The sequence below is a fragment of the Plectropomus leopardus genome, chromosome 7 (genome assembly GCF_008729295.1).
Source record: "Plectropomus leopardus isolate mb chromosome 7, YSFRI_Pleo_2.0, whole genome shotgun sequence".
NCBI classification, from domain to species: domain Eukaryota; kingdom Metazoa; phylum Chordata; class Actinopteri; order Perciformes; family Serranidae; genus Plectropomus; species Plectropomus leopardus.
The window spans coordinates 4,849,771-4,858,731 of NC_056469.1; positions in this window are offsets into that span (position 1 = coordinate 4,849,771).

Here is an 8,961-nt window from a genome sequence, read left to right on the forward strand (position 1 = left end):
TGTGTGGGTGTAGGCTGACTCATTGTACAGTAATATATAAAATGTTCACCAGCACCACCCAAACTAATGCAGCAGGCAAATTTGCTTCTGGTTCCATTACCTGATGGAGGAGGGAGGACCCCCCCCCCCCCCCCCATTCTATATGTCAAAAGAGAGAAAAAAAACAAGATCACTGTTATATTTCCCAACACGGAAACCTTTGAAACACACACACACACACACACACACACACACACACACACACACACACACAGCCAAACTGCCACTCAATGCAGCCATGTGACACTTGGGCAATTTAACTTTAACCTGTCTGTCTGCAGTTTCCCACAAAGTCCACTGAGACAGGCTGGGGGGCTCGATATTCATTTAGCTGTGTGTTTTTTGCATCCACTTGTGATATAACATACTGCACGTCTGCTAATCTCCACAGAGGATAGTGAGTCTGTGAGAATTTTGCCCATACGGGGATCTAAGATGAGGGAGGCACTGGAGGAGGGAGACACATTGCGTTTAATAAAAGACACCCTGGTATGATCACATAGCCAGACCTATGTCCACAGCCCTGTGTTGGAGCGAAAGAAATGTCTGGAAGCTCATGTCCTCATTCTGCTATAGGGGAAAAATGCTCTGACTTGTTTGTATTTATTTAAACCAATCACGGTCAACTTGGGTGGAGCTAAAGCCCTGAATGCTATAGTGGCCTTGCAAAACAGCATTGGGGGGACTTGTTTTGGTGGAAAATTTCCACGTAGGAAGTTGACCGTTGTTATTAAAATGTTCTAATTCTCCCGAAAAGAAAATGCAACAAAAAAATATCTGATGTAGATTAAGTCACGCTCCGTCCTGGTGGTTAAGTTTTTGTGAGGACAGGACTAGTGAGGACAGCAGCCTTTCAGTTAACCCCACTTGTTGTTAAGTCTTTGCCCTTCTTGGTTTTTTTTATATTCTTATATATTCCTCTCTTTTATCCTTTGTTGTGTTTTTTTCTCTCCTGTTTTTATGTCTGTACAACGAGGGACTGCGCTGTTGGAAACCTGAATTTCCCTTGGGGATTAATAAAGTTACTATCTAGTGTTTCACGTCTTGTATTTCCTATATTATTTTGATTCTCGTTCTAGGTCTCTTTACTTCCTGCTCTCCTGTGTTTCCCGCCTGTGTGATTACTGTGTGATTACCCAAACTAATGTGCTGCACCTGTGTCTCGTTCCCTGAAGTATTTAGTCTGTGTGTTCTCTTCCTCTACTTGCCAGTTTGTCTTGTCCTTTGTGTCAGCTTTCCAGCAATTTCTTGGGTTTCTCCAAATGAACCTTCATAGTTTTGACCAGTTTTGTATTTTGACCTTACCTTTTTCCTAGTGGATTTTTGTACTTTTACCAGAGTGGACTGATTTTCTGTGAATTGACCTTTGCCTGATTAAAGACTGTTTTTTTCTGATTCCACCTCTGAGTCGAGCCTGTATTCTCGGGTCTTTCCTGTGTACATTACAGACTTTCTGTGTGATTTAACTTTTTCCAAAAAAGCCCCCCAGCAAAAAATACAAACATAATTTAATACTGGATGCCCTAGAGGTGAGGCCTGACTATACTTAAGTTCTGGAAGGACTTATTGGCATTATTTCCAATCGAAGGTGATGTAGTCGTGTTATGTAAGCAATAATGGAAAGGCAAGCCCCTTATACATGGGAGCAGCCCCGTATGAGGGATTTCTGGGAGGTGATTTCACAGAAGAATTGTGGATTCAGAACATTATAACTTATGCGATGCAATAACACCTCTGTAGCACCTGCTGCATGAAGCCAGTTTCCACCGACAAACACATAGCCATAGCATCATGTAACCTATAATAGCCAAAAAAAAGTTTCCATTGCAGTTTTGGGTCTAATGTTTTCATTAGACACATTTTAAGTTTGCATTTTCAATTTACGCAATTGGAGGGTTAATGAAACCCACCTACTGTCTGTAAATATCTTCAAATATGGTTGCATTATGGTTCCAGAGATCCAAGATGGTGAACAGCCAAAATGCTGAACTCGAGGCTTAAAAACAGGCGTCCACAAAGCAGTGGGTGATGTAATGGTGGCTGCATTTATTGATTTTCTTCAGTCAATGGTAGTGACTCACTAAAGCCTAAACTCAACCACTTTCTGATCCCGTCTGCTTCACTGACTACCTTTCATCTCCTCACGTGTTTCCATTATGACCATCACTCTATATCTCCAACTGCCTCCACTTTTGTTTGTCACTCGCAACCTGTCTCCCAGCCTTTCTATCTAACCTTTCAAACAATAATAGACATGCTTTTCACTCACGCTGCAGTCTCTGTAAAGCCTTTCACTCCACACATCAGCCCAAAGGCATTTTTCTGACAGTCAGGCTCAATGATGCAAAGTTAAGTTTACAAAAGAAGAAAATCTATTATTTCTGAGATCAGTGTTTGATGACCTGCTTGGATTTTACACTCTGACTCATCCCTGTCATTGTTCTTCAAACAGAAGTTGCTGTGAGTTTCTTTTTAAATCTGAGCACTTGTTGCTTCATTATCGGTGTGAAATGTTCTGATTTTAGATCAAAATCACAGCATGATGATATGAAAGATTGATTTCTTTGCTTAATTCTGCACTTGAAAAACAGCCTGTAATGATTACAGTTTGTACTGCAGCACAAAATTTCCCTTCCAGCTGCTGTTTTTCTTCTTCTGCGTTAAATAGATTGTAAAACAACATACCAGAGCAAGATTGATAACACAGCTGTGGACATACTTTAGCCTATACATACCCAATGAATCATTCTGCAGCACCAGTGAAGAAGGATGCTGGATCTTTCTGTCCAATATGGAAGATAGATTTCTGTTGAAAAATTCTTTCTCAGGTTCAAATTGTAGAATTGAGCAGCATCTGCACGTTTTTGCCTTAATAATAGTAGTAATAATAAACCATTTCATTTAATAGGCACCTTTTAAAACACCCAAGGTCACCTGACAAAGCATAAAACTAAAACCAACAAGTAAAAAAAACAAACAGAGCAAGAGATTTATAAATTTGGCATAGGGGCTGTACGTAAAATCAAACAAAACTGTCTGATTCATAGAACATACTATAAGTGTGCTTAATGGCATCACAGGAATAACCATCCCAGCATAACCAAAAGTAGCCCTATATATGGCAATATATCCATGACAAAAAAAGAAAAGAAAGAAAAACAACAACAGAAAAATATAATAAAATGATAATAATAATAACAACAATAATATTCAAATAATGGAACTGTCACGTGTAAGTCAGACATGTTTGTTTTATAGTTGTTGGTGTGTGTTTTTTCCCCTTTTTATGCTGCCCTGTCAACAAAGCCTGTTATCTGTTCTCTCTCTGCCGCCATCGTGTTTTCCCAGGGGAAATTCTCATGCTGATGTTATTTTTAAGAGACAGCGGCTAGATAATGAAGTGATGTTAGTTTTAGTTTTGCTTTTCTCTTAGTTATGTTTTATTATCTTAACATCCTGTGCTATTTTCATTGAAAGCTTTTTCACGCTTTCATTTCCAGAAGGTTAGATTACTGCAACGGTCTGTTTGTAGGCCTTTCAAAACAAGCTGTTGGGCAACTTCAGCTTATTCAGAATGCTGCAGCGAGAGTCTTGACATAAACTAGGAAATATGAACACATTACTCCAGTTCTAAAATCCTCACACTGTCACTCAGAGAATTGATTTTAAAATCTTGCTGCTTGTCTACAAATAAATCTGAAGCTCAGTGCCAAAATATATCTCTGATATGCTTGTGTCATATAAACCTTAAAGGACCCTCAGAACATCAGGGGCCGGCCTACTGAGCGTCCCAAGACCCAGAACCTAACATGGTGAAGCAGCATTTTTGTTATCGTGAGGCACAAACCTGGAATAACCCCCCAGATGAGGTTTGACAAGCCCAGAGTCTGATCACTTTTAAGGCAAAGATAAATACATTCCTTTTTCACAATGCCTACTCCACCTGCTGACTACCAACTTATTCTTAAACTTGATTTTAAATCATTTTAAATTATCTTTTTAGCTTTGCACCTCTTGTCTGCACTTTTTTTTTATGATTTAGTAATCACCTTGTATAGCTTATCTCTTTCACTTTTATTGTAAATCTGTATCTTTTATTATACAAACAAAGCTGCCTTGCTTTGCCTTGTCCTTGTCCTCGTTAACTTCTTAAAAGCTTCTCTTTAAAAAAGCTTCTTAATTATATATTTGTAAATATAAAATATTTACTTTCTTTCTTTGAGTGCATTTTTAAGATTTTTGTTGTTGTTGTTTGTTTGTTTATTTTTACTTTTTCTTTGGTGAAAAAAACTGGGGAATGGGAAATGTCCCAAAAACTGTTTTCACAATTATATTAATTATATATTTTTGATGTTGTTGTTTTTCCTTTTTTTCTGGTATTTTTCTTCCCTAACCTTTTTACTTATTTCTCTACTAATTTCTGGTTGCTTGACGCCCCCTCCCCATTATTTTGAAAGAAATCAAATCAGTTTGCTCAGGTTCCAATGGGTTAATTGATCCGATTTTACAGAATGATACATCTGTAGAGACACACAAAGAAAGAGGGACACAGGAAGAGGGTTAGTGTCCTTGTGCTGACATAATAATTGAACATACTGCGAAAAAAAAGAGAGAAAGAAAGAAAAACAAAGAAAAAATAAAACAACATGCGTCACAGCCTTGGTGAGGCAGCCTTTCAAGGGTATAACAACAGTGTTCCCACATAAACTCACCGCATAAGACCCTCTTGAGCACAAATTTGCTTTCACTCTTACATCAGTGCCTTTTGTTGAGATGCTCTGCAAAAACGATGATCAAAAAAATAGCGAATCATCATCTGAAATGCTTCTGAATAAGACCGTTTCTGCAGCTACGTGAGGAACAAGTAAGGCTTTTACATGATTCTTCTATTTAAGTCAAACTTTTACATACGCATTTTTTTTATCAAAGTTGCAGCAGGGACCCTCAAACTAAATGTTCATCTATGTTTTGTTACTGGACACAGAATATGGAGTGCATTACTGCATTACTGTAAGTGCTCACATAGAACACACTTGTTCTGAGTTTATAAAGCCTAATGCAGCTACATGACGAAGTGCTTATGTCTGACCACACTAACCTGGATAAGAACAAACTGATCAAGGTTACATATATTGCTATGAAACCTTTTACCTTCAAGCATGAGCAGAAAAGATCTACTACAGCTGTTTAATAAAAGGATGGCAAACAGAAGTGAATAGGGCTGGTGCTCTGTCTAGATTAACTAAAGCTAAATCCATTACCAGTCCTGCTCCCACTTTGTGCAGCTCCTGCTGATTCATACAGCTTTGATCATCTTTCAGTGGGACCTGTCTTTTGAGTGATGGCTGAGCAGCTGTTCTAATAGGAATCGTGATATATTTGAAGAAATATGAACAAAAGGCTTTCATACTGTAGCGCATCGCTGGGGACTTTATGTTTCAGTCATACTCGTGCCAGCTGTGTGTCATGCCAACAGTCTTTCCTGAAGAATGACATTTGGGGATCGAGATACCAGTTAAGCTACTGCCAGGGTTGCCAGATACAGCTGATGCCTTTTCAGCCCAAAAACTGTTCAAAAACTGCCCCAAAGCACAAAAAACACCCCAAAATGTTTGATCAGTATTTAGTTAAGCTTCCCTAATAATTACTGTACCATACTTAAAAGCAACGAACGCCTGCAGCTGAAGCATGCATAAATAATCCTATAGCGATAAAACATTCATTTATAATGCTGCCAAAGTCTTTTTGCAACTTGGTATCATTTCAACAAATAACATGATACACTTCAACCTTATTTGGGGTAACTTTACATAAATTCAGATCTATGCTCCTCTTTGTACAAGCATTGACACAGAGTGTATTCAGTGCAACTACACGCACACAGACAATGCAATTTTGCAAGGCAGATGATTGACTGATGATTTATTTTGAAGATTTCAGATATATCTTTGCATATGCGATGATGAATATTATAATTACGTTACCATGATGTTGTCAACCTGAGCTGCCTCTCACTATAATGACATACAAATGAGACAAATGTATTCAAATACATTTTGCGAATATATATTGTTATTGTAATTTAATAAAAAATCTACCCAACTCACGCAAGCCAGCCAAAATTCTCTCAAACTCATTTTCCCCACACAGTGCAACCCAAACCAGCCCAGTTGCGTGGAAAACTGCAATCCGGCAGTCTTTATCTCACTCATTACACAGTGTGGGAGGATAGATCATGTGGTCATGAGGCAGATCCGACAGCATCACCATGTCAGTCCTTATCAAGCCAGCTGTTTGATCCTAAAATAAAGATGGAGAGGAGAAAAACTGAATTGAAGTAATTAAGGGGGAAGACATGCAGAAACGTGTAATAAGAGAGGAGGAAGGCAGTGCAGATAATATGTGGGTGGATTTTTGCATATGGAAAGAGGGTGAGCAGAATGGAAGCCTCGAATGCACAGAAAGTGTTCGCATAAGTAGCTCTTGTGGAATTGATCACGTCATGTTTGTGCCTTTCTTATATCTGATCAATAGTAGCCGTAACAAAAGTAGGTCTATGTTATAAAGCAGAGAGACATATACAATATGTGGCCAAAATGGTGTGAACCAGAGACTGGACGTCTCAATTTAGTCTTTTTGTTATGTCGGAGTGTGTTCCCCTGTCGTATAGTGTTTCCCCCCTGTTAATGCATTGTTCCTACCTCAGTGGTTAGGTTTGGCAGGGAAACAGGTGCACGAGGACTAGATGAGTAAAAAATAATTCAAGTTTTCTAAATCTATAAAAAGCGAAAAAAAAAACCAAAGAAAAATCATCAGTGTTTGTCCACCTGGGATGAGAATGGTCGGATCATCTGCAACATTTTTGTTTCCCATTTCAAGAGAAACTTCCAAGAAAACAAAACTCGCACGTTTTTCCCTGATGTTGAAAAGTGAAGTCTTGATTTGAGATTAACACAGATAATGACTCTATGAGGATGGTTATAAAACTTTAATGACTGCTGAGACAAAATTTGCCGCAGCAGAGGGTATATGCATAGCAAGAAAAGGTTAGACGTGGATATGCAGAAATACCTAATAAGTACAACAGGTAATCAGAAAAAGGAGCATACTAGCACATACTACATATGTAAAGAAATGTGTGTTGTTTGTCAGTGTTAACTACCTGAAATCACAGGAATGACATCATGAGGATGCTGTCTATCCTGCTGAGTGTCTCTTAGAGTGTTTAATCAATATAAGTTTATCATTTAATCAATAACTGCCAGGTCCCTGCTACTTTTACCCCAAAGGTTTATTTGACCTTAAGTTTGATGACATCAGAATATTGACCATGTGCCAGGAAGGATCTATTAACACACATGCACGCACACACACACACACACACACACGCACACACACGCAAGTTTGTCTTACTATATTTGAGAGGTAGGTCTTCAAACTGATCAATCATTGCCCAGAATATATTAAATATAAAATCCAAACTTTGTGCCACCTTAAATAAAACACGCATTTGCAAAAGTATTGTTTACTCAAAATGTTCCAAATTGTTAAATTTGCCATAACTGACCTTTTAACCAGTGTCCTGAAACTAAGAAGTTGAAAAAGTAAGCTTTACTATTTTTCTTATTTGTCCTTCACTATCTGAGGTATGTCTTAAGACTGGTCACATATTTCCCAGAATACCAAAACTAAAGTCCAAACTTCATGAAGCATAAATAAAACATGCATTTGCAAAAATATTGCATTTACTCACAATTTCCAAACTGTTTAACTGTTCTTACCTTAACTGAACTTTTAACTACTTGAAAAAGTAAACTTTACTATTTTTCTTATTTGTCCTTTGCTATCTCAGAAGGATACACGCACGCACATGCGCATGCACACACACACACACACACACACACACACACACACACATAAAAGCATGCACACACAGTGACTCACCAAACACAATGAAATGATTTCCTGAACTGTTTACCACCAGTGGAGATAATTTCGCTCCCTGACATTATGTTGTCAATAGATCCCTGTCAGACTGTGGATGACAAGAGAGGCCTTTTCATGACTTCCTCTTCTAGGGCTATTGTTGTTATTATTTGTTTTCATGCTGTACTTATTAAAAGCTGAGTGGTGGGTTGGACTCGTGGCTCACGCCGATTCTTTCTTACTGAAGGCGAATGCTGAGGAACAGGCTGCTGTGTGTTTGCACTGTGAATTACAAAACAAGTTAAGAACTCCAATAGAGTTTGGAATAAGGAGGCAAACAATGGACTGCTGCAGGAATTCAGGACTGTGACACGACTGCAATTATATCTGAGAGCAAAGTAAAATCAGACTATTTTACTTTTACATTTCACTTTTACATTTCTGCTTTTGCACTGTCACTTTGAGAAATGTTTTAAAGCCCGTGGAAGTGTGTGAAGTCTGCAAAGTTAGGGAGAAGTTGTTAATAATTCTTATACTGTATTTAATGCTTTGATTATTCCAAATACCACTGAGACACCTTTGGGATTGACAAGCAAAGAAGAATCAGAGTGGTTTGAATAAAAGCTTGTTCTAATTATTATAATCATATTCAGTCTGGCAGGAACTCTGGCAGAAACCCAGATGACAGAGTATTTCCTTCATTTTATTATGATTATGATGATCAGAAAATGCTCCTTTTTTTTAATGAGTTTCATAGCTGTAACAACATTGTCCAATTACAAAGGTGGGACTGAACATTTTGGAGTTGAAGGATAGAATTCTTTATCAAATGAGCGGTTAGACCTTGGATTCAAGGTCGCACTACTCACCAAAAATAAAAATACAAGTGTAGTGGAAATGATGAAATCCAAAAGCTACATGACTCATTGTGAACTCAGCATGTGAAATATTGAAAGGGAGGCCATTGAGTTACACAACACAATCAACAGAAGCAGG